A 24,833-nucleotide genomic window follows, 5' to 3' on the forward strand; every position below is an offset into this window, starting at 1 on the left:
GCAAATTACCAAGGAAAAATCGAAATTATGCTGATACCTAGAAAAGAATCTGATTCATTCATACAAATTGGAGACAGAATGGCCCAAATTGACAAAAGTGCAGTGAATGGAGGTTTGGTAAAGAATGAGTCTGCCCCAGCCCTTCTGACAGTGAAAGAAAAGGGAAGCTGTGGCGCAGCAGATAAAAACCTCAGTGTTGATGTGTGGGCTGAAGCCCCAAGTGACCCTCCAGAACCTGCAGAAATCATAACAAAGGGCCCCAAAAACATCCTGCTGATTATAAAACAGGGAAAGAAAGAGGAAGGGTGCAGTTTAAATGAAAAATGTTATTTGCAAGAAAAGTCATACTTGTTTCTTTTGCAGATCCTACCACGTTTCGCCACTGTCCCTGAGTGTGCTGTGTGGTCCCCCTTCCGGTGTGTGCGTGTGGGGTCGGGGAAGGGACCGAACCCCCAACCTGAACCTGGCTGAGTAAAGTGCCAGCACCATGGATCCATTTTGCGCAAACTGCGCCTTCTGGAACTAAGCTGTGTTTTTTTTTTCCCTTCTCGTATGAAACTCTGACTTTTGCTTACCTTCCAGAAAACCTTTCAGGTGGACCGTGCACCTTTACATGAGTAGAACTCATGCCACATCAAATTGCTAACACTGTTGAATTAGAGACTCATTCAGAGTACAAATTGCCCAGTCTTTTCTATGTAGATGTATCTGAATGTTTTTTTGTGCTGATGTTTTTTGTTTTTTGTTTTTGTTTGAAACAAGAGATATGTGAAACAAAAATTCATTGGTCAAAGGGCGGAATGTACTGCCATTTAATGGAGTTTGTTTGACCAATTACTTTGTGTTTCACCACTGCGCATATTAGTTGCTCAATGTTCACCAGTAGCACATGGTATGTTTTGTTCAGTTAAGCCGCCTATTGGCTTTGACATGGCATTAGCAGTTCAACTGCCTATTGGCTTTGACATGATATTATACATTGCATTTTATATTCAGTTCAGCTGCCTATTGGCTTTGACATGATATTATACATTGCATTTTATATTCAGCTTAGCTGCCTATGGGCTTTGACATGATATAAGACATTGCATTTTGTATTCAGCTCAGCTGCCTGTTGGCTTTGACATGACACTAGACATTGCATTTGATATTTAGGTTAGCTGCCCATTGCCTTTAACGTGGAGTTAGACATTGCAGTTGAGAATCCAAGCTGTATTTTTACAAGCTGTGTTTTTGCACAAGATGAACCAAGATGTTTTTCTCACAGTAGACTAGACCTGATAAGAGAGGGTACATGGGTGTTTTTCTCTCCGCTTGAGCTTGGGAACAGGAGTAGTCTCGGAGACCTGGCCAGTCTCCAAAAGGCTTGCTCAGTTTTCCCAGGTCTGAGAGGAGGGGGCACACCTTTGTAACGAATGACACAGGCTGCAGAGATTCAGATTCGAATCTGCCGGACCTCGTGCTGGAGCTTGGCGCCAGCTGCCAGCAATCCCGTGTGGGTAGATGAATCTCTTTCTCGCGGCTGACAGGGGGTCATCAGCTTGCAGACCTTAGAAAGATGAAGCTGTAAATAGTTTCCCACACGGTGAAGTATTTGTTTTGCTTTGCATTCAATATCTTATAAATATAACCTGCTGTGTATATTGCAAACTGATATATTTTGTTTGATTAACGCGGGCTTGAAAGCTACTAATTTGTCATTCATAAAAATTGTGGTTGGGGAAGAATTAACAACAATAAAAGTCTTCTTTGACCTCAGAAGTGCATTTCTGGTGTGTTATGTTAGTGCTTAGAAACTAGATAAGAGGAAAGCATTACAATTGCCCAACCTGGGCCAGAATATTCCAACTAACTTTTTCTAACTTTCCAAAAGTTTTCAAACTTTACATTTGTCAGTACTTGTCTGAAGTTGCATTTAAAAGTACTTAAAGGTTCTTAAAATCCGTAACTCCGGAACCCTCCGGCCAATTTTAATAATAATAATGTCCTTTTATTGGTGTGTGATTTTCTTTTTTTCAGTATGTGGTGCTCTTAAATGCTTTACACTAAGGAGCATATTTATACTCTGTTTGCGCTGATTTGCGTTATTTTTTTTACTCAAATTTGGCGCAAACTTAACTCCATATTTATATTTTGACGCTAGACCCGTCTATCATCAAAATAAAGTAGTTAATGACATTTTTGGGATGAGTGAACCTACCTTGTGTCAATGAAATGCAAGGTAGGCATTCCCGTCCAAAAAATGACTCAAGCCCCTAGCGCCTTATTTATCCTCACATGCAAAAATGGTGCACGGGTGGGAGGTGTACATAAATAAATGCGCTGAGCCTGCTTAACGCCATTATTTAATGCCTCTATTTAATGGAAATTGGCCCACAGGTGCCCTCCCCAAGCCCAAGGAAAACCCCCACCCACACTAGAGGGACTCCAGAGGATGGGGGACCCCATCCCAGGTAAGAAGGGTAAGTACTGGTAAGCATTTTTTAGGAATTTTCTAAGTGCCATTGGGGACCCTCAAATGGGGTCCCCTACATGGCACTGGGTGCAGTGGCCATGCCCAGTGTACACTGGTCCCCTGTGCCGGCCACTGGGGTGGTGGGCATGACGCCTGTCTTTTATAAGACAGGAGTCATTTGGTATGGTTGGTTTTGCGTCACGAAATGACGCTAGGCTGGTTAACAGCATTTTTTGCTTCTAACCAGCCTAGTGTCATTTTTTTAAGGCAAAACCTCCTTCCCCCATACCGCCACCCCCAGCCAGCTAATGTAATTTTCCCTAACACTAGCCCAACCTCAGCGCCAGCTTGAGGGATTCCAGAGATTTGGCGCCCGGCTGGCGCTTTGGAATGACGCAAGCCAGCGCTATACTTTTTGCTGCAAAACTGCATCTGCACCGTTTTGCATCAAAAAGTATAAACATGGGCCCAGGCGGCACATGTATGTACCATTTTTCCTATCGCAAACTGCACAATTCGCAGAATCTGACCGTTTGCAACAGGAAAAAATCATTTTGGTATGTACCGAGCCTATTTTGTGATTCGGTAATCTATTTACCTTCCTAATTGTGAGTCGCAGTGCGATGTAGGATTGTTTTGTGACCGTGAATGCGGTCACGAAACAATCGCAGTTAGCACCAGTTTCAAACTGGTGCTAACCCATTTGCAAACGTGAAGGTGTCCCCATGCGACCCCTTCCCCTTTGTGAATGGCAGCAAAAATATTTTTTCACTTTTGATTTTGAAATGCATCTAGTTTTACTTTAAGGAAAACGGGCTGCATTTAAAAAAAAAAAACTGCTTTATTTAAAAGCAGTCACAGACATGGTGACCTGTGAGGGCGGCCATTCCCAATGGGGTCGCAAATTGCGACCTACCTCATGAATATTCATGAGGTAGGTAATTTGCGACCCCATTGGGAATCGCAAACAGTGTAAAGTACACTGTTGCACATCTGTTTTTGCGAGTCGCAAAACCGGATCTTTGTACTTGTGGCCTTAAGTTCCTTTACTTAGCCTTACTGCTCGCAACCACAGCTCCCCAGGGTTGAGCTATAGGTTAACTAAACAAGACTATACTTTCCCAAAAGGGTCTTTGGCAGAGTACGCCATGATAAGGCTTCCCAGCCCTATCATATAGTACACCCAGATCCTGATAACATTTATTTAAAAATCATAAAGTACACCTGTAGCAAAATGGTGGCAAAAAGGTGCATAATGTGGCACCTGTAGCAAAAAGGTGCCACATTATGCTACATAATTTCCCTTTTCTTGCTCCATTACTTGTTCAACCCTGTCACATAAGTAGGAGCTAGCTCAGTGGTTTAATTTCAGTGACACTGTTGATAGCACTGTGTTTTTACATGGAGCATCGCTTCGCGCAAAGTGGCAGCGGGTATTATGTGAATCTGTGCTTCTAGAGATCAAAGGTAGATTTTTGGCTTCAGGAAATTAGTTTTATACTGAATATCTCCCAACAATAAAGTTTTGCATAAGCCACGACAAAAGTATGCTGTGGAACTAGGTATGTGGCAAGGTGAAGTAATACTTCAGTTTTTGTCAGTTTTTTAGTGCCTTTGGAGAACTTGAAGATTCCCCAAAATGTTAAGTTTTTGTTTATGTTCTGTTACACACATCTCACAGACACACACTCACAGAATGATTTTTAACAATATTTCTCTTTTCTTTCCAGGATAGAATTTAACAAGGAAGGTTTTATCCAGACAGTAGAAATGACGTCTCTGTTGTTGAGTGGTACCCAGGCTCTAACTTGGGTTATGGGGGACAGCTAAGAGGCAGGATCAGAGACTGAAACATCAGATACTGAGACTGCATCTGAGGGAGAGAAAAATGGAGCATAATCTGGAAGTGATTTTTCAATCAGGAGAGTTCCATCTGATCGCTCAACTTGCAGAGATTCTGAGGGACATGATGATGGCAGTTGTGCTGTCTCTTCATGAGCACAATCTGTGCAGTGGAGAAACCGTAGGTGGTTATATCATCCCAGAGACAAAGCAAGCACAGGCGGAGTGATCTCTTGGCAGCCCCTCAGTTTAGTGCAGCCCCAAATTCCTTCTTTCACTGGTGATGCTGGATGTAAAGTGGATGCAGCTTATTTTTTGCCACTTGATGATACAAGCACCTCTTTTTGGATGTTGACTTCCTTGAGGAAATGGTGCAGCAAATAAACATGTGTGCCAAAAAACTTCTGCAGGAGCATGGAGGAACTCTAGGGCATCATTCTAGTGCACTCCAGTGGACTCTCATGTCACTTGAGGAGTTAAAGATATTTTTTTTGGGCCTTACTTTCTAAATGAGGTTACAGAACAAACCAAGTGTGCAGTCCTACTGGTCTGCTCACATGGTTGGATAACCCCATCTTCGCACCGTACATGAACAGAGATTGGTTTTGCTATTGTAGCTTATGCTGGACTTCAATGACAATTCTACTGCATTGCCCTGGGACCATCCAGACCATGACAGGTTGTTCAAAATGTTGCCTGTTATGGAACAATTGTCTGGGAGGTTTCCAGAAATGTATACCCCTGGAAAGATCATAGCCTTCGATGAGCCTGTGATCCTTTACAAAGGGCTGCTGCTGTTCAGGCAGTCAGTACAATGAAGCAAAATAGCTAACTTTGGAATCAGGTTGTACATGCTGTGTGAGAGCTCTGCTGGCTTTGCCTGCATCTTGAGAGACTATACAGGGAAGGACTTCACTCTAAACCCTGCAGTTTGCGCTCCCAGGCTAGGAGTCTCAGGAAAGATTGTATGAGAGCTTATCTAGCCACTTCTTCACAAAGGTTATAAAGTTATAACCTTTATGTTGACAATTTCTATACAGGAGCAGGGCTTTTCAGTGAGCTGTACAAAGCTGGCACTGTGGCATGTGGTACAGTTTGTTGTTGTTGCAAAGGATTCCTACAGGTTGCAGGCTTGTTGTAAGAAGCTCCAGAAATCCCAGATCACTCATTGCATAAGCAAGTTCTCTGATAGGAGTGATGCATCATGCTCAGTACAGTTCTTTATGACAGCATTTCCCCTGTCACAGATTGGTGGCAGCTGGCTGAAGTTCATAAGCCAATCTGTATACTTTATTAAAACAAGTACGTGTTGAGTGGATAAGAATTACCACAGCCATACAATACGAATCGTAAAACTCTCACTTGGTATAAGAATCTGTTTACCCACCTGATCCTGATTGCAACATACAATGCGTATGTTACTTATGGACAGACCACCACAGGAAGACTCATGTCTTTCTTTGACTTTTAGTTGCCCCTCACTGAAAGTCTTAATGCAACAGAGGCAGCAGCCTCCACTTTATATGCTCTGGAGGAAGTGAGAAGGCTGTGTGATCGACACTTTGCTGATCGCATTCCTGAAACAGCTAAAAAAAACTCGACCATGTCGATGACGTAGAGTTCCAGTGCCCCCCATGTCAGCCAGCCCTGTGTTATCTTTTTTGCTTTCTGTTGTACCATACAAAGGTGAAGTACTGAGAAATTGACTGAGGTGGAGCTTCCTTAAGGTATACCTTTCAATGGTTGTGCTTGGATACCTACCTTCCATGGGCCACTGCTTCACTAGGCAAGCAGCCACAGAATTTGTGTTCCTCTATTTGAGGAAATCATGGACTTGCTTACAGCCTGCTCAACATCTTTATTCACCATTGGAATGTAGCAGGTGTTCTGTTCGCTGATTGACAAGTGAATTAAAGTCTCCACATTACTTACAATGCTGCACGGAACATAAGCCACGTTTTCACGGAGTTCACTGTGTGGCAAAAGTGTAAAGTCCTGAATACAATTTGAAGTTCTATTTAGTGAACTTATGTATACAACACAAGGACCACCCTGATGGCACATGAGAATCAGATTAAGTATACTAAATCAAACAAATGTGCCCCGGGACTCATTCACCAACACTTCTGCTTGCTTTGAAAGTGTGCAAACTGAATTAGTAACTTGTATCATAATAAATTTAATTGAAAAAGGATACTGGACACAGTTACTTGCATGATGATGATTTTCACATTTTTAGTATCAGGACAACATACATCTCAGTATGTATCAAAATTAGTGCAGACAATGCGATGCTTAGACAGGGAGCTAATAGATATGCAACAACATAGAAGAAGACAGTAAACAGATTCCAAGGTTGTATATGATTTTATAACAAACAAACATAAGCAGAGGTCCTGTCTGTTTTATATGGTATCTCTTGGCAAACCATAACATATTTTGCAAGCAACTTAGAGAGGGGATGTCGATGACTCGACCTGTAGTTAGTCTTCGGATCTCATCAGGAAAAAAGTCCTATGACTGAAGTTCCCTAGAAGCAGGGGACTCTTGTGTCCTTCAATAAGGCATCCTGTCAGCAATAAGTGCAAAAGTACTTCAAGGCAGAGTCTATAATGTATATCAGGTTGCTCTGTTAGTCAGGCAGTTCCAGTGTGGTAAACAAGGTATTCAGGAGTATACATTTCATTGTATTGAGTAATTGGTCACCCCAACACATACAGGAGTACTCCTCACCAAAGCCAACAATGAAAAATGGGTCTCTTGGTTTCTTAGGTGGTCCCGTAAAGGTAAATGGATTACTCGGGAAAAGCACACCATGCATTTTGCCATGCCGCCAACATGATTGCACGTCACCGTGGCTACCCCTAGGTGTCTAGTTTTCAAAAATGTACAGATTTGCTAGGTTTCCCTAGGTGCCCGCTGAGCTAGGGTCCAAAATCTTCAGCTACACACATTGGAAAAAAGGGTCCCTTTTCAGTGGAAAAAATGTGATGCATCTATATTGCACTTCAGGTTTTTTAGTTTTGTGGGCAGTAAGCCTATTCACACAAGTGAGGTATGATTTTTATTGGAAGACTTGGGGGAATGCTGGGTGGATGGAAGTTTGTGGCTCCCCACATATTGAATAACTTTCCATCACAGAAATGTGAGGAGAATGGGTTTTTGGGGCAAAGTTTGAGGGTTTCAGGGAAAACAACCTGGTGGGAGCCATGCACGTCAACCCACCCTGAAAACATCTAGAGGTATGTTTTTTTTTTTTTAATGTACAAGTTTGCTAGGTTTCCCTAGGTGACGGCTGAACTAGTGTCCATTATCTACTGCTACTAACATTGGAAGAAAAGAGTTATTTTTAACTGAAAAATGTGATGCATTCATGTTGCATTTGGGCTTTTTCTTGCCATGGACACCAGACCTACCCACAGAAGTGAGGTACCAATTTTATCAGGAAACTTGGAGGAGTGCCAGGTGGGTGGAAATTTGTGACTCCGCACAGATTTTAGAACCTTCCATCATAGAAATATGAGGAAGCTGGGTTTTTAGCCAAAGTTTGAGGTTTACAAGGGATTCTGCGTAAGAAAACCGGGTGAGAGCCAGGCACGTCCCCCCACATTGGATACCCATAGGTTTCCAGTCTTTAAAAAATGTACAGGTTTGGTAGGTTTCCTGAGGTGCCGGCAAGGGTAGGGTCCAAAATCTAGAGCTACTCACACTGGAAAAAAGGGTCAGTTTTCCGTGAAAAAATGTGATGCGTTCATGTTGCATTTTGGGCCGTTTCCTGTTGTGGGAGCAAAGACCAACCACACAAGTGAGGAACCATTTTTTTGGGGAGACTTGGGTTAATGCTGGGTGGATAGAAGTTTTTGGCTTCCCACAGATTCAAGAACTTTCCATCACAGAAAACATGGTGAGAGCTAAGCAAGTCACCCCACCCTGATTATCCCTAGGTGTCTAATTTTAAAAAATTTAGAGGTTTGCTAGGTTTCCATAGATGCCAGCTGAGCTAGACTTGAAAATCTACAGCTACACACATTGGAAAAAGTTTCAGTTGTTAGTGGAAAAATGTGGTGTGTCCATTGTGTGTTGTGGCCCATGTCCTGTTGCGGGTACTAGACCAACCCATACAAGTGAGGTACCATTTTTATTAGGAGACTTGAGGGAATGCTGGGTGAATGGAAGTTTGGGGCTTTTCAAAGATTCCAGAACTGATCATCATAGAAATGAGAGCAAAATGTGTTTTTTTATTCAAAGTGAGAGGTTTGCTAGGAATTCTAGGTAAGAAAACCCGATAAGTGCGGTGAAAGTCACCCCATCCTGGATTCCCCCAGGTGTCTAGCTTTAGAAAATGTGCAAGTTTGCTGGGTTTCCCTAGGTGCTGGCTGAGCTGACGTTCAAAGTCAACAGCTATCCACTTTGCAAAAAAAAAGGGTCTCTTTTGAGTGGAACAATCTGATAGATCCAAGTTGCGATTTGGGCCATTTCCTGTCACAGTCATTAAGCCTACCCACACAAGTGAGGTGCCTTTTTATTGGAAGACTTGTGTGAAAATAGTAGAACATTTGTCATTATCAATTGGATTTTGCTTCACTTGTGCCTCTCAAATGTAACCAATGTACAAAAAACGAAGACATTTTGAAAAATACCCTGTAAATCATATACTAGTATTGGTACCCACAAATTCAAAGATGTACAAATAATCACTGCTCCCAAACTCTATATCTTGTGTCCATTACAGAAATAAATAGAGTTCCTTGATTCTCATTTTTCCCTCTACATATTTCACCATATGAATTGGTCTATACTTGGTACTCAATGAAAATTCACTGTACGCTGCAGCTCAATTGATTGCTCTGGGTACCTTAGATTCTTGGAGAACCTACAAATCCTACATATCCCCACAATTAGAAGGATCTAACAATTGTAACAGTATATTGCTTTTGTAAATCAGTCATCATGATAAAAAGTTACAGATGAAAATGGTATCACAAATAAAAAAAAAATCTGAATTCTACCTAATTAACAGAACTCTATAGCTTTCCGGATGTGGTTTCCACCACAAAGTGGAAGTAGGTTAAGAGCACACACAAAATAGGAAAAATGGGCTAACCCTTTGAAAAATGCCAACATTTGGTTTATTTGATTCGGATTTGCATGTTCCTAAAATCTGCCAATATGGTGAATTTAGGACAGCAAACTGTTTATTGATGCCATTTTCGGGGAAAACTAGACACTTTATCTGGAGCACATTTTCCTACATTTCTCAATAAACTCAAAATGTGGATATGTTTTGCCTATTTTCTCGGTCCTCTCCAGGGGAATCCAGAAACCCTGTGTACCTTTAGAATCCCTAGAATGCTGGGAAAAGGACCCAAAGTTGGCATGGATACCTTATGTGGGAAAAAAGTTATAAAGCATGAAATACCCCAAATAGCCATCAAAGGGCTCAGTCCTGGGGAGGGGGGGCAGCAGTTAAGGAGTTAAAGTCAGTGGCAGCCAGCAGCTTTAGGAGGGAGGGGGGCAGGAAGCACACACACACACTCATTCTTTCACACACAGACACGCACGCACATCCATTAACAACACTCATAACATTCAAACATGCACACACGCACCAAACATTCATTTTAAAACATCACACACACACTCATTCTTTCACACACGCACACATGCACATCCATTAACACTCATAACATTCAAACATGCACGCACGCCACAAACATTCATTTTAAAAAAGATCACACACACTCATTCTTTCACACACACGCACATCCATTAACAACACTCATAACATTCAAACATGCACGCACGCACCAAACATTCATTTTAAAACACCACAGACACACACACTTACCTTCAGCCTCAAGGTCCCAGGAGGGTTGAGACTGCTGTCTTCTCTCATTGGCTGACCTTAGGTCAGCTAATGAGGGAAGGCATCAGTCCCAGCCTCGTCACAGAGTGGGATGGGGTCAGTGAGACTGCTGACCCCACCCCACTCTGTCACGAAGTGTCACTGATTGACACTCACCCTGGACACTTCAGGGATTAAAACGTAAGCTCCCAGGTGGAAGTCAATGGGTGACGCTTTCCTCGGCACCCAGGGGAGGGCCTCGAGGCACCTTTGCTGAGCTGAGGAGGTCACGCCCGTAGGAGCTGTGACCTCCTCAGCCCAGCAAAGTTCATCTCAGGCAGCCAGGAGTCTGTGCAAATTGTGCATGTCTCACTCCTGGCTGTCTGACCTGAAAATGAAGAGTGTCTGCCAGGCTGACCTTTGTTCAGCCTGACAGACACTCTTCATGATGGGAAAAAGGTGGGGTGGCATGGCCCCTCCACCCTAAAGGACGGGCGCGCCTGGTTAAAGTACCATAAGCATGTTTCCCACTTCTTGCTAGGCTGATTTGGATGACTGAATTAAGGCGGTGGTGTATTATCAGATAGCATGCCCCTTGTAACCACTTAATCTTGCAGAAAGTCAGGAGAACAAAGTTGAGCCAAAAAAAGTATAAACTGGTTATACAGAAATTCGAAAAGTGTTTGAAGCTGATTTTGTTGATATATAGGTACTTGCCTTATAATATAATCAATGTTACCTACAAAGCGATGTGCCCTAGCAATAACAGTAAGCACAAAAATATATATGCAGCACTGCTCTGGTACAAGAGTATAAGTCCCACGAAAATGCATGTGCACTGTGAAAATGCTCAAGGGAATGAATTGGAAAGTGCTCAAAACAAACATATGTAATGGTGCACTTACGTAAAGAAAGTAGGAATAATAGTAAACACAGCAAAATGGCTGAACCTATCGACATTGGTGCCAGATGGATCACAGCACTGATACGATGCCAGAATGCTGCTTCCTTGTTGAGTACACAGAGTGGGATCGTGACCGCTACTAAAATTGGTGCCAGTAGACTCACGACACTGAGATGCTCCTAGAGGATGTTGTTATCATTTAAGTCCGAGAGTGCAATTGAACAGCTCTCGCTTCTGGAGCTATCTAGGCCAATACAACAGGTGACAGATGTTCATGAGGACTTGCGAAGTCTTGAATATCTTCAGGCCTGGTCTCATTTGGATTGGCAAGCGGTGATGGCCTGTAGTAATTCAGTGCACCACACCACTCAAATATGGGCCAGTGGGTACTCAAACATGGCGTCAACATGTGGTAAGTACACGTAGACAATCTCAAATGAAAATATACTTTATTCAGAGCACTCACACACAGCATACACGTTTGCAGTAGCATCGCTGATATAACCCAGAGGTCGCACAGGCGTTTCCTTCTGCCTGGAAAGGTCTTGTGCCACAAACACATTTTCAATAGTTCATTTACTATAATGACACACAGTTTCAATGAATTAAACAAATGTTTTATTATTTTTATATGCTATGTTAGCAAAAACCACACCAATGTTTGCTCCAATCCCAAATTGAGTCATAATGATGAAAATCCAGCCTTAGTCTCCAATATCATATCCCCTGTTCCGATGTTAAACAAATGTGTAGGTGGTAGATCTCTTCCCAAGTCACCAGCTTGTCCCCAAAGTTGTAGTGGTGTTGAACCACGAACAACACTGCCACAATGAGTTTAAAAGGCTTTACTCAAGCAACAAATCTTGGAAGCACAACTCCTACTGCTGTGCCCTGGTATACCGTGCTTCATTCTCTTCTTCATCAACATATCTCAATTCCACACCAACTCTCAAACCTGAAGCTAAGACCAACAATAACAATATATGAATATGGATTGTGATGGATACTCCAAAAATTGCTTGATTTGCCCAATAAGAAGAGTTTAATAGACTTTCATCAGTCCAATTTTCATACCGTAAACTCCTCCTTTGATAATATTGTACCCTTGACAATGTTAGCTCAGACTGCATTTCACAGACAGGGCACATTGTATGTCTGTTAAACTGACTACAGCATGTTGTTTGACAAGGTCAAACATCCCCTCTTGTGACCCAAACTGCTAATCTGGGGAATCACCATTCTCTTCTCAATTTTATCAAGGCTTTCCACGAAAAACTCATAGCTACAAATTAAATTATTGGACAGAAATTCCCTTTCACCAGTCAGTACTTTAAATAGTCGAAAAGAGGGATGTATATTGGCTCATCTTTAGTTTATTTACCCTTTATATTTCTGATCTCCACACCTATCTGGATAATACAAACAGTATACCACCAAAATTAGGGAAACAATCAATAATATATCTGGCTTATGCAGATGATTTGGTAATCTTCTCACTAACAGCCGAAACCTTTCAAATTCAGTTATCAAGAAACCTCCAATTTAACATGAAGAACTTTCTTTTGGTCAATCAAACAAAAAAAAAGCAATGTGCCTTGGGAAACACAATAAACAAAACATATGGTAAATCGACTCTGCACAAGTTGACAAAGTAGGAACCTACGAATATCTTCGTGTGAACATATATGATAAATCAAAATGGAACTTGCATATTTAATCAGAGACAGAAAGTTGGAGTAGTAATCAACTCCATTAAAAAGTTCACAAGATTTTATGGAGTCAGTCAATCGATCATTATATACATACAAGTGATATGCTCGTTGTTCAATGTTTAGCTACACAAGATGATGGAAGGAGTGCTGAAACTTTTCAAACACTCACTCCCAGTCACAGAACTGGGATGAATTAGTTGTTCTTTTGCTCACCATGACACCCCAGTTTGGACCCAGCCATTTGCAAATCAGTCTTGACCTTGTTACCCATGGGAACAGTTCAGACAGAACTGCCAGGCCAGGTCCTCCCTGGACCAGAAACAAGCATCCTGCGACCGGTTTCGGACTTTCACCCTTCATCAAGCAGGCTAGCTTGAGTCCAGTGGCACAGCAAGCAAGGTACCCACGTCTGGGCATACCCTAGCCATTTAGGACAAACATAGCAACACAACAAGATGATGGTCTGTTTCCTGAAAATGTTCTAACTCTCATCCCCAGTCCATGATCTAGGTTGAATCCAATGTTCTTTTGCTCACCCTGTCATCCTAGTTTTGACCAGCCATTGCAGATCAGTCTTGGCCCTGCTCTCCATGGAAACAGTCCAGCCCGAACTGCCAGGCCATCTCCTCCCTGCACTAGGAAAAAGCATTCTGGGACCAGTTTCAGGGTACCACCCCTCACCAGCCAGGCAAGCTGTAATCCAGTGGTACAGCAAACAAGGGACCCACATCTGGGCATACCCTAGCAATTTAGGGTGAACATAGCAACACAATAAGATGATGGACGGACTGATGAAACTTTTCACCTCCAATCACAGATTTGGGTTGTATCCGTCGTGCTTTTGCTCATCATGCCAACCCACTTTGGACTCAGCCATTTGCAAATCAGTCTTGACCCTACTCCCCATGGGAACAGCCCAGCCTGAACTTCCAGGCCAGGTCCTTCCTGGACCGTATCCATGCATTTCTGCTTCAAGTTGTCAGTGAGTGCACATTTTGGGGCCTATTTATAAAGATTTTGTATCGCCCTTGCGCCACAGAGGTCATGTATGGGCGAGGCAAAAGCTAAGTCGGACTTATCAAGCCACGCAGGGCCACCTTGCATGGCCATGCATGGCTTGATAACTCAAGAGTAACACAACACAATGCAAATCACTATGTTGAGTTATTCTTCCTCAGGGAGGCATTCGATGGGTGGAGTATGGGTGTTCTCATGCATCCACCCAGGGATTTAGGCGCATTCACAGATTTACCAAAACTGGTAACCCTGGTAATGCATCAAAATGCTACACCTTCCCAGGTGAGGCGGAACAAGGAGAAATATCTTTATTTTTCCTCTTTTTTCCCTCTGTTTATATTTGCTGCATTCTGCAACACATGTAAAATGAGGAAAAAGCCTTGGAGGATTGTTTTTTGTACAGGAAAATCAATCCTATCTGCAACCCAGGCACCCTTGCACCACGGCACAAGGGTGCCTATGTTGGTGCTAAGCAGCCAAAAAGTAGGTGTGTGTGAAGGATTCTACTCCGCCGGCGTAGTTCGCAGAGTTTTCCCCACTCCATGCTCCGCCCCAGAGTGCAGAGTTCCGAAAAACTCTGCGATGTGACGCAGAGTGGAGTTTTTCTCTCACTTGCGCTCATCAATTTGAAGTTGGCGAGCACGAGTGAGAGAAATCTCTAAGTTGCGAGCAAGATTTTCTGAACACGAGCGGTTGTGGCAGCCCACGACCGATTGCTTTGAGAAAGCTGCCGCTCGAGTTGAGGAAGGTGGCGCTCGAGTAGAAAATCTACTCGAGCAGCAGAAAGAAGTTAGCACCCTCTGGCACTTTGGTGGTCATTACAACCTCGGCGGTCTTCTTAAAAGACCGCCGTGCGGAAGACCGCCAGTAGTGGTGGTTTGCCGCTCGGCGTATTATGACCGTTGGCTGCTCTCCGTTGTTTTTCCGACGGAGAGCCGCCAACAGCCATACTTGCGGGCGGCGGGGAAGTGGAGGTTGCTCCACCTCCACCGCCACGCCAACAGAACACCGCCGAGCTAATCACGTCCTGTGATTCTGCGCGGCGGTGTTCTGTTGGCGGTGTGGTGTTGGCGGAGCCGCCCCCATGGCTCCCGTCCCCTCCCGGAGGATCGACGGAACAGGTAAGTCGATCATCCGTTAGGGGAGGGGGGTGTTGTGTGGGTGCATGGGGGTGTGCGTCTGTGTATGTAGGGGGTGTGTGAGTGCGTGTATGCTTGCGGGGGTGTTGCGTGTTTCGGAAATGTGTGCATGAATGTGGGTGTCTGACTGTGTGTGTGGATGTTGGCATGTATGTCGGTGTGTGTGCGTGTATGTGTGTTGGTGGTGCCTGCGTGCGTGTTGGGTGTGTATGTGTAAGGTAATGTCAGGGGTTGGAGTGGGGAGGGGGGCCCTGCCACCTTTGGGGGTGGCAGGGGTGGTGGAGGGTGTAGGGGAGGGAGTCGGGGTGGGGATGGGGGGTGGGGGAGACCCCTATCAGTGCTAGGGAAGGAATTCCCTGGCACTGATAGTGCTTACCGCCATGGATTTCATGGCGGTTCCTATCGCTGGAAATCCACGGCGGTAAGCCGGGTCACAATACCGGCGGCAGTATTGTCACGCCCACCGGGCTGGAGACCCAGGTCTCCAGCCCTGCGGGCGGAACGGGGAAGCGGCGGATGACCATGGCGGTAACTGCCATGGTCATAATACTAAAAAAAAAGACCGCCAGCCTGTTGGCGGTCTTACCGCCGCTTTAACACCGTCCGCCAGGGTTGTAATGACCCCCTTTCTGTGATGCCTTTCGTGCTGATTTTACAGCGCAGGAGAATTTCCTGCCACTGAAAATCAGCACAAATAGCGCAACTTACCCAATCTCCGCCACTTGCGGCACTCCGTATAGCACTGCAGACTTTTTTCGGTGCTTTGTGGAGTTATACATTTCAGAACTCTGCAAACTCCACTCAGACCTACCAAAAGGGCAGGGGTGTAGGAGACCATACATTTCTGGGGGGGACAGCCTTGGGGGACTTTCAATCAACCCTATACAAATCGCTCGTTGTTTACGAACTGCAGGCTCCGATAAATATACACAATCATATATATATATATATATATATATATATATATATATATATATATATATAAAGTGAAATAGGGAGAAAGGAAGGCATGTTTTCACAGTCTGAAAGTATATTTTATTGTTATTTACATTCACAAAGTAATTAGCTCAAATGTGAAAATAACATGTTGATTAACCTTGCATCTTCATGCACCAAGCAAATAAAGGTAGGAGGGTAAAAAGGAAGCACATACCCTTTGCGCCCCGCAACCATCATGCCCTTCGCCTCATGCCAATTGGAACCGCACTGGAGAGATCAAAAGCGATTAGTTACAACAGTTGTAAACTGTGCTTGGAAACCATAGTTCTAATAACACTTCTACTCCTGTGTGTGATCTTGGGCAGCTCAGCTCCACATCAGTCAGAACTAGAAGCATTTCAACTAAAGAAGCTCTTGGAGTTACAGGCTATATAAACATGGATTCTCTAATCTCTGTATAAACTACAGTCACTAATTTCTTTAGAAACGTCTGTTTGTGATGCACCAAGTCACTGCGTGTAAAGAAAAGACATTCAATGATTATAAAGAAAAGACATCAGAAAATGACTATGATAGGGTTATTACAGTCGAATTCTGACATTACATTGTCTTCTGCTAGAGCTAGCAGCCAAGGTAAAAGGCAGATCAGGTCACAGAGCATAATTAATGCAGCTGTTTAAAGCAAAAAAATTGAATGTTGCTTTTCTTTCTTCTGCTGCACTTTAATAGCTTGGAATGACAGAAGCTATGCACTAGGGTTTTAAGTGGTTTGTGGGAAAGTTGGTGGTGTGACCATGTATTATATGGGGTAAAATACCCCCTGTGTACATAAGGATATTGCAAGTCACCTTAAAGTTCATACCTTATAAACAAGCATTGGCATAGCCAATAGGTCTCGCCTATGCAAGTTATATTGCCTTTGCTAATGTGTTTTAGCCATGCTGTACACTAGTGAGACTACGATTCTGCATGGCTGAAAGTTAATGGCATAAAGGAGAACGATGTGTCACCGACTGGTGTGGCGTAGTATCATGGAGTAAGTAGAGTGTCCTAGGATGGAGCAGTAAACTACTTTAAAGGAACAGGGGTCCCTTGAATAAAATGCAACACCACTCCCATAAACAATGATATTAAAGTAGTATGCAAATGGAATGTTTTATGCATTTATTCAATCAAAATATAAAAGATCAAATGTAGTGGGAAAACATCAACAGGGGAAATCGAGAAAGACTGGTATTCGGGCATTACACAAGTTATCTGGATGACCCAATGTCACCAATTACAAGAAAAATGTAAAAAGTAACCTATATAGTACAGTGGTTTGGAGGAGGCTGGCCTGGTTTGTAGTGGGTACCTATGGTATTTACACCTTATACCATGTCCATTTATCCCTTATTAGTGACATGTAGGCAGTGTCTAGACGCCAGGCTCTCTAGGGGTAGCTGTAGCCAAGGCTTATCTAGGAGATATGCAAAGCTCATGCAATACCACTGTAGTCACACAGTACTCACACACATGAAAGAAAATACTAAGTGTTACAAAATTAAAGGTACTTTATTTTAGTGACACAAATGGCAAAAATACCATAGAGACTATACTCCCTTAGAAGGTAAGTAATACACCAATTATATACACTAGTATGCAGCAATAGCAATAAAAACAGTTAGAAAACAGTGCAATTAGTGAAAATCACAATGGTTAGAAATGGGCCTAGGGGAAACACAAACCATATACTAAGAAAGTGGAATGCGAATGTCGGTTTCCCACCTAGGCAAGTGTGGTGTGTACAGGGGCGCTGGGAGTATTAGAAAACACCAAAGTTAAGTAATAGAACCCACCTCAGAGCCCAGGAAAGCAGAAGTAAATCATGGTAACTTTCCTACAACACACAAGAACACGAAAAAGAAGATAATGCAAGAACTAGAAGATACTTCAAGACACACAGGGTGGATTCCTGGACCTAAAGACCTGTGAAAGAATGGGACTAAGTCCAAGAAGCACAGAAGAGTCCATGGAGGACAGGGGCCCATGCTAACCCGAATCAAGGTGCAAAAGAAGAACCACTGGTGAAGAACAACAGTCAGTACTGCACCCAAGAAGATGGATGCGGGTTCGTGGTTGGTGCAGATGATATCCCACACCGGATAGATGATTGCAGTCTGGTTTGCATCGCTGGATTCCACCAACAAGCCTTGGCACAGGCAAAGCTCATGTTAGCGGAAAATGGCCACCCAGGAGGAGGAGTCAGAGGGGGCTCTCAGCAACTCAGAGAGCCCACGGAATACCAGGCAGCGCACATAGGAGTCCCCAGCATGGGGACAAAGGAGTTGCAAAAGGAGGCCCACGCAGCACAAAAAGAAAGGATCCCACACCACCAGAGAACCACTCAGGAAGCTGTGCATCTCAGGAAGGAGTGCTGGAGGCCGAAGCTACATGGTACACAAAGAATTTCATACAAGGATGCCAACACGCCTTGGCAACTGAAAAACACGTGGTGCACGGGTACTGTCTTGCGTGAGAAGGCAAGCTCTTACCTCCACCAAAGTTGGGCAGTAGGATGTCAGGACCATCAGGACCACTTCAGTCCACCACCCGTGATGTAGGATCCATGCAACTCGACAGGAGAGGGGACCCACGCAGATGGTCGTCGTTGCAGAGAGGTGCCTGCTGAAGCAGGGGAGTGACTCCTTCACTCCAAGGGAGATTTGTTCATTCTTCTGGTGCAGACTGAAGACAGGCTGTCCTCTGAGGATGCACGACCGGGAAACAGTTGCATTTGCTGGCCAGAGATGAAGATACAATGTTGCAGAAGTCGTCTTTGCTTCTTTGTTGCAGTTTGTGGAGTTCCTGGAGGGTCCAGATGCAGTTACTTTGGTGAGAAGGTGAAGTAAAGGATGCAGAGGATTCCTGATGGAGTCTTGCAATCTGAATCTGAAGAACCTCCCAAAGGAGAGACCCTAAATAGCCCTGAAAGGGGGATTGGTCAGCTAAACAGGTAAGCACCTATCAGGGGACGGCTCTGACACCACCTGCTGGCACTGGCCACTCAGATGCTCCCAGAGTTCACTGCCATCTTGGAATCCAAGATGGCAAAACCCAGGGACCTCTGGAGGAGCTCTGAGCACCACCCCTGGGGTGGTGATGGACAGGGGAGTCGTCACTCCCCTTTCCTTTGTCCAGTTTCATGCCAGAGTAGGGACTGGGGATACCTGAACCGGTGTAGACTGGATTATGCAAGGAGGGCACCAAATGTGCCCTTCAAAGCATTTCCAGTGGCCTGGGGAAGGAAGCTACCCCTTCCAAACCTATTTCCAAAGGGAGAGGGTGTAACACCCCTCTATCAAAGGAAATCCTTTATTCTGCCTTCCTGGGCTTGAGCTTCTCAACCAACAGGAGGGCAGAAACCTGTCTGAGAGGTGGCAGCAGCTGGGGCTGCCTGGAAAACCTCAGAAGGCTGGAATGGCAATACCGGGGGTCCTCTAAGGAGCCCCCAGAGTGCATGGAATCATACAACCAATGCTTGCAAAAGCCTTGGGGTATGATTCCAACATGTTTGATACCAAACATACATATGTTCGGAGTTACCATTATGTAGCTGGGAATAGGTAGTGACCTATTTCCAGTACACGTGTAAAATGGCATCCCCACACTCCTGAAGTCTGGGAAAATGGTCCTGGAGGTCGTGGGGGCACCTCTGCTAGTGCAGGGGTGCCCTCACACACAGGTACTCTGCACCCTGCCCTCAGGGCTGGAGGGCCTGCTATAGGGGTGACTTATAAGTGACCTGGTGCGGTGTAACTGGCAGTGAAAGGGTGCATGCACCTTTTCACGCAGGCTGCAATGGCAGTTCTGTAGAAGCCATTGCATGGGCTCCCTATGGGTGGCAAAAAAAATGCTGCAGCCCCTAGGGATCTCCTGGAACCCCAATGCCCTGGGTACCTAAGTACCATATACTAGGGACTTATAAGGGGGCACCAGTATGCCAATCTTGGGTGAAATACTGGGTTACCAGTATGCAACAACCATAATTTAAGGGAGAGAGCATAGCTACTGGGGTCCTGATTAGCAAGATCCCAGTAGACACACTCAAACAAACTGGCAAACAGGCCAAATGTGGGGGTAACCAAGCTAGAAAGAGGCTACTTTCCTACAAGGTTAGCATCCACAATAATGATTTACAAGCTTTTATACACCGACTTTTACATGAATGACTCAAATAGTGAATCTAGAAGTCATTAGCTCATAGTACCTATGCTTATGCCAACTTATGTACAATATCACAAATTATTGTCAAGGTACTTTGGCCGACAATATTTCGATCCCCTAGACAAGTATCAGGATCATCCTAAGCCTTCGTTAAGCTTGAGTTAAAAGGGTTACAGAGTGCTTGTAAGCAAAACGGCGAAGATAAATCTGACTCACGTCTCATATGAGTGACAAGGCAATCAACGGAGATCTGAATCTCTAATCAAGCGCCAATGCCATAAAGTAGTAGTAGAGTGGAGTAGTGTCACAGTGTAATAGAGTGGAGTGGCAGAGTGTCGTAGAGTGGAAAGGCATAAATAAGAGTGAACTGGAGTAGAGTGAAGTAAAGTAACATGAACTAGCATAGAGAAAGTTGGGTAGAGTGTTGTTGAGCATAGTACATTGTTGAATAGTGGAGTGGCATAGAGGGCTGTGCAGTGCCATTGAGTAGAGTATCGTAGATTGAAGTGGCATAGAGTGGAGTAAAGTGGAATGGAGTGGCGTACAGGGTGTTGTGTAGGGAGTTACAGAGTGGAGAAAGTGTTAGAGTTTAATGGAATAGAGTGTCAGAGTCTAGTATCATGGAGTGTAATGTCAGAGTGAAGTGTCATAGAGTGGAGTTGGGTGGTCTAGACTGAAATGGCATAGAGTACAGTGGTGCAAAGTAGATTGGCGTAGAGTGTGGTGGTATAGAGTGCGTTGGTTTTGAGTAAAGTGGTGTAGCGTGCATTGACGAAGACAGCACTGGTTTAGCGTACAGTGCAGTAGCGTAGAGTGGTGAAGAGTAGAGGGGAGCAGAGTGGAGTGGCACTGCATAGATTGCACTTGTTCAGAGTGCTGTGTCATAGAGTGATGCGGTGCATGGTAGAGTGGAGTGGTGCATGGTAGAGTAGACTGGTGTAGAGTGCAATGGTGGGGTGCAGTGATGCAGAGTAGAGTGGCATAGTGTAGTGGCATATAGTACATTTGTGTAGAGTGCAGTAGAGTGGCATATAGTTGAGTGGTGCAGAGTAGAGTGCAGTGGTGCAGAGTAGAGTGGAGTATAGTTTAGTGGCAGAGTGCAGTGTTGCAGAGTAGAGTGTCAGAAAGGGCAGTGGTGTAGAGTAGAGTGTCAGAGAATGCATTGGTGTAGAGTAGAGTGGTATAGAGTGCATTGGTGTAGAGTGCAGTCATGTAGAGTGATACAAAGTAGAGAAGAGTGGCTTAGAGTACAGTGGTGCAGAGTAGAATAGAGTTGCATAGAGTGCCGTGGCATAGAGTGGATTGCTGCAGAGTACAGTATAGTGGCGAAGAGTAGATTGTTGCAGAGTGGAGCATAGTGATGTAGAGTGCAGTAGCATAGAGCGGTGCAGAGCAGATTGGAGTGGCGCAGGGTACATTGGAGTGGTGCAAGGTAGATTAGACTGGCATAGCATAGAGTGGAGTTGCGTAGATTGCAGTTGCATAGAGGAGATGATTTCAAAGTAGAGTGAAGTGCCTACAGTGGAGTGGTGTAGAGTAGATTAGAGTGCTGTGGTGCAGAAAAGAGTGCAGTGGGACAGAGTACAGTGGCATTGAATGCAGTGGTGCAGAGCAGAGTGGCGTGGAGTTCAGTGGCAGAGTGCAATGTTGCAGATTAGAGGGTCGCAGAGTACAGTGGTGTATTGTAGAGTAGCATAGAGTGCAGTCGCCTAGAGTGCTGTGGCGCAGAGTACAGTGGCATTGAAAGCAGTGGAATGGAGTGCTGCGGTGCAGAGTAGATTGGCATAGAGTGCATTGGATTTGAGTAAAGTGGTGAAGAGTGCACTGGCAGAGTGCAGGGGTGTAGTGTACAATGGTTAGAGTAGAATAGCATAGATTGCAGTGGCGTAGTGTAGAGTGCTGCAGAGTAGAAGTGGTACAGCATAGATTGCAGTGGCGTGGTGTAGAGTGGAGTGGCACAGCATAGATTGCAGTGGAGTAGAGTAGCACAGAGTGGAGAAAAGTGGTGTAGGGTGCAGTGGCATAGGGTAGATTGTTTCAGAGTAGAGTGAAGAAAAGATAGAGAAAAGATAATATACTTCAATATGCTGAAGTATGTAACGATAACAACAACATAAATAATAACGCTAGGCATAACGGCCCAAAATGAAATATGGCTTCTCCCTGTTAGCCACGCTGTAATCAAGCCTTTCATTACCCAGATAACAAAACATTAAACATAAATGTTAGAAAAATATACCCTTCTAATAGCTAAATTGTTGTGTGAAAAGGTAAAATCTGGGCCCAATCTCGACTTCACTGTTTCACCAACTGGTGTGATCTTAGGCAAAAACAAACATTGTGTTTCACATAGTCTCCTTTCTAGCCTGCAGGTGTCAGGCTGAGTGGGACTCTGTTATATCTTTAGATCGTGCTCAATGTCTTGCAGCTCCTCTTGAAGGCCTCCTGCAGTGCTCCTCTTCAAGGCGGCAGGTGATGCAGACAGTAATCATCCAAAACTCTTTTCTCCTCCTCCTGCCCTTTGTTCTTATGAGCACCCTTAATGCCCACAGGTGTGAACAGGACAAACAAAAGAGCAGGGGGCCTCCTGACTCACCTTCATTCTGTTACCATCAGATTGGAGGATGGTCGGTACAGGGCTGTTATAAGTAGCGCTTTTGTGCGCTAATGGCCCTCTGAATAATAGATGTGAGAGGGGAAATTATTGTGTCCCCTTGTCCCCCCCACCTTCGTCCCCCGTGTCCCCCACCCTCCAAAATCTGGGGGGGATACATCCCCCGCGTCCCCCACACTTCCTACGCCCATGCAAAAGGGTGCCAGCACAAGGAAAGGACAGGAATGTGTTGTATTATGTTTAAAACGCCACATTCCTGCCCTTTCACGCAGCGTGGCACTGTAGCTTGCTGCGTTGCACTGCCTGAAAGCTACATAAATATGCCCCTTGGTGTGCACTGCTTATACATCACCGCGTAATATATGCCAGGAGGAGCATCTACGATGTGCGTAGCCCATGCATTAATGCTGTCATAGGGAGTGAATGCTTATATTACAGGCTCAGTCACATGCCAGTTTTTTAAAACGCGATGCCACGTTGCTTTTTCCCTTGTGGAATCAAAGTAGGAGGACTGCTTGGTGGAGAATAGATTATATAATTTCGCTCTCACCGTTTACGCCCGACACTTTCCTTGCATGGGATGAGTATAGGTACAAACATGGATATAGAATATCGATAATATATCGGATTCATACAGGCACAGGTACATAAACAGACACCAAGTTGTAGGCTACATTTATATAGCTATATTTACGTATACACTCCAACAGGCCTTACACTACACCACTTTTCTTTGCGATGCGTTATAGAGCAGCAAATGTCCCACTTATCCATACCTCTACCTAGTGCTTAATTTGAGCCGGCGGTTGCCGAGTTGGCCACTGGCACTCATTGTTGGGGACCAGCATGCATGTTTTCTCATTAGACTTTCGGCCGGAGCAAGAGAGAGAAAAGAAAACACAGATTGAGAGAGGAAGCGAAAGACAAAAAAACGGTGACAACGAGAGAAAGTAGAGATGAGAAAGAATCAGGAAGAGTGTGATAACGGGGTAGGGAGTGACTGTGGTTAATAAAAGAGCATGAGACGGAATCAAGACTACGCAACACTGAAAGTCAACGCCCGCGGTACTTTGTGCCTCGGGAAGAATCAGGAAGAGTGTGATAACGGGGTAGGGAGTGACTGTGGTTAATAAAAGAGCATGAGACGGAATCAACACTACGCAACACTGAAAGTCAACGCCCGCGGGACTTTGTGCCTCGGGACTTATTCACTGTCTCTATCCAACTTACCTCAGACACAGCGCTACTCCTAATTTCTGGACCGTGCTCTGGTTATTGGACTGGTTCCGTCGTTATGGTTCAGAGGTGACGGTGGTCTGTTTGGATTCGATTTGCTATTATTTTCTTCGATGTTTACTGTCTGGTTTCCTTTTCTCAAGGAAACCTGCCACTGGTTCGTCGAGACGTTCCTTGGCTCAAGCAGGAGCGATCTTCAGATGTTTAAATCCCGGTAGACTATCAGAATCTTTCTGTGCGCGCTCCACGTCTGCTCTTATTCACTGCGAGCGAATGTCTTCAATGAAGCCAATATTTTGTGTTCACTTTTAAATGCAATTCTGCACGTAACCCCCTAGATTGTGTAAGTTTTTTATGGTGAAAGAAACCGGTTTAACGCCTTCTTCCACTCCCGGGTTTAGAGGATGCACAAGTGACTCATCGTGTTGCGTGTTGCTTCATGCCTTGTAGTGGCGTAACATACATTCATCATGCCCCTGCAGCCCCTGAGACTCCGATACCTCGTGAAATACTTCGATTTTAGATTAAGTTAAAAGAGGCTTAGTCCTCCCCAAGCTGCCTCAGTGTAATGAAGTACTGATTATACCCGGTCTGCACCAGATAGGACCAATCTGAAAATATATTGGAGGATCCGAGTTAGAAGAAGCGACCTCGCTCGCCCATTGGTTCTCAAAACTAAGGGTGCGTGGAAGTGCGTACTTTCCCCCCCCATGACATTTTGCATTATTCTAAAAAAAAAAGTAGTATTATGCCATTAGACTGAAACGTGGTTTCCAGGATCCCCCGTGTCTTTTTGCAAGCACTAGCCTAGAGAGCTACCGGAGTGGTTTGAGAAAAAAATTATCCTGGCAAGATATATTTTGTGTGAGGGAGTCTCTCGTGTGCAAAAAATATGCAAAATGGCATAATGTGAAATTTTAAGCA

The 24,833-nt window shown here is 44.5% G+C and overlaps 1 protein-coding gene across 4 annotated transcripts in view; it reads right to left on the reverse strand.

Moving 5' to 3' along the window:
* Nucleotides 1–24,228, reverse strand: part of LOC138292045 (dehydrogenase/reductase SDR family member 4-like) — a 337,693-nt gene extending 313,465 nt beyond the window's left edge. Inside the window, exons 1-2 of one of the 4 annotated variants that reach the window (XM_069230385.1) lie at nucleotides 23,904–24,226; nucleotides 16,068–16,120 (exon numbers count right to left, since the gene is read on the reverse strand). The gene's annotated coding sequence lies outside the window, so the exon portion shown is untranslated. Of the gene's footprint in view, nucleotides 1–16,067; nucleotides 16,121–23,903 lie in introns of all 4 variants that reach the window. The other 3 variants (XM_069230387.1, XM_069230386.1, XM_069230384.1) reach the window with 3 other exon arrangements.
* Nucleotides 24,229–24,833: the final 605 nt, after the last annotated feature.

Source organism: Pleurodeles waltl, chromosome 4_2 (assembly GCF_031143425.1).
Source record: "Pleurodeles waltl isolate 20211129_DDA chromosome 4_2, aPleWal1.hap1.20221129, whole genome shotgun sequence".
In the NCBI taxonomy this organism is placed as follows: Eukaryota; Metazoa; Chordata; class Amphibia; order Caudata; family Salamandridae; genus Pleurodeles; species Pleurodeles waltl.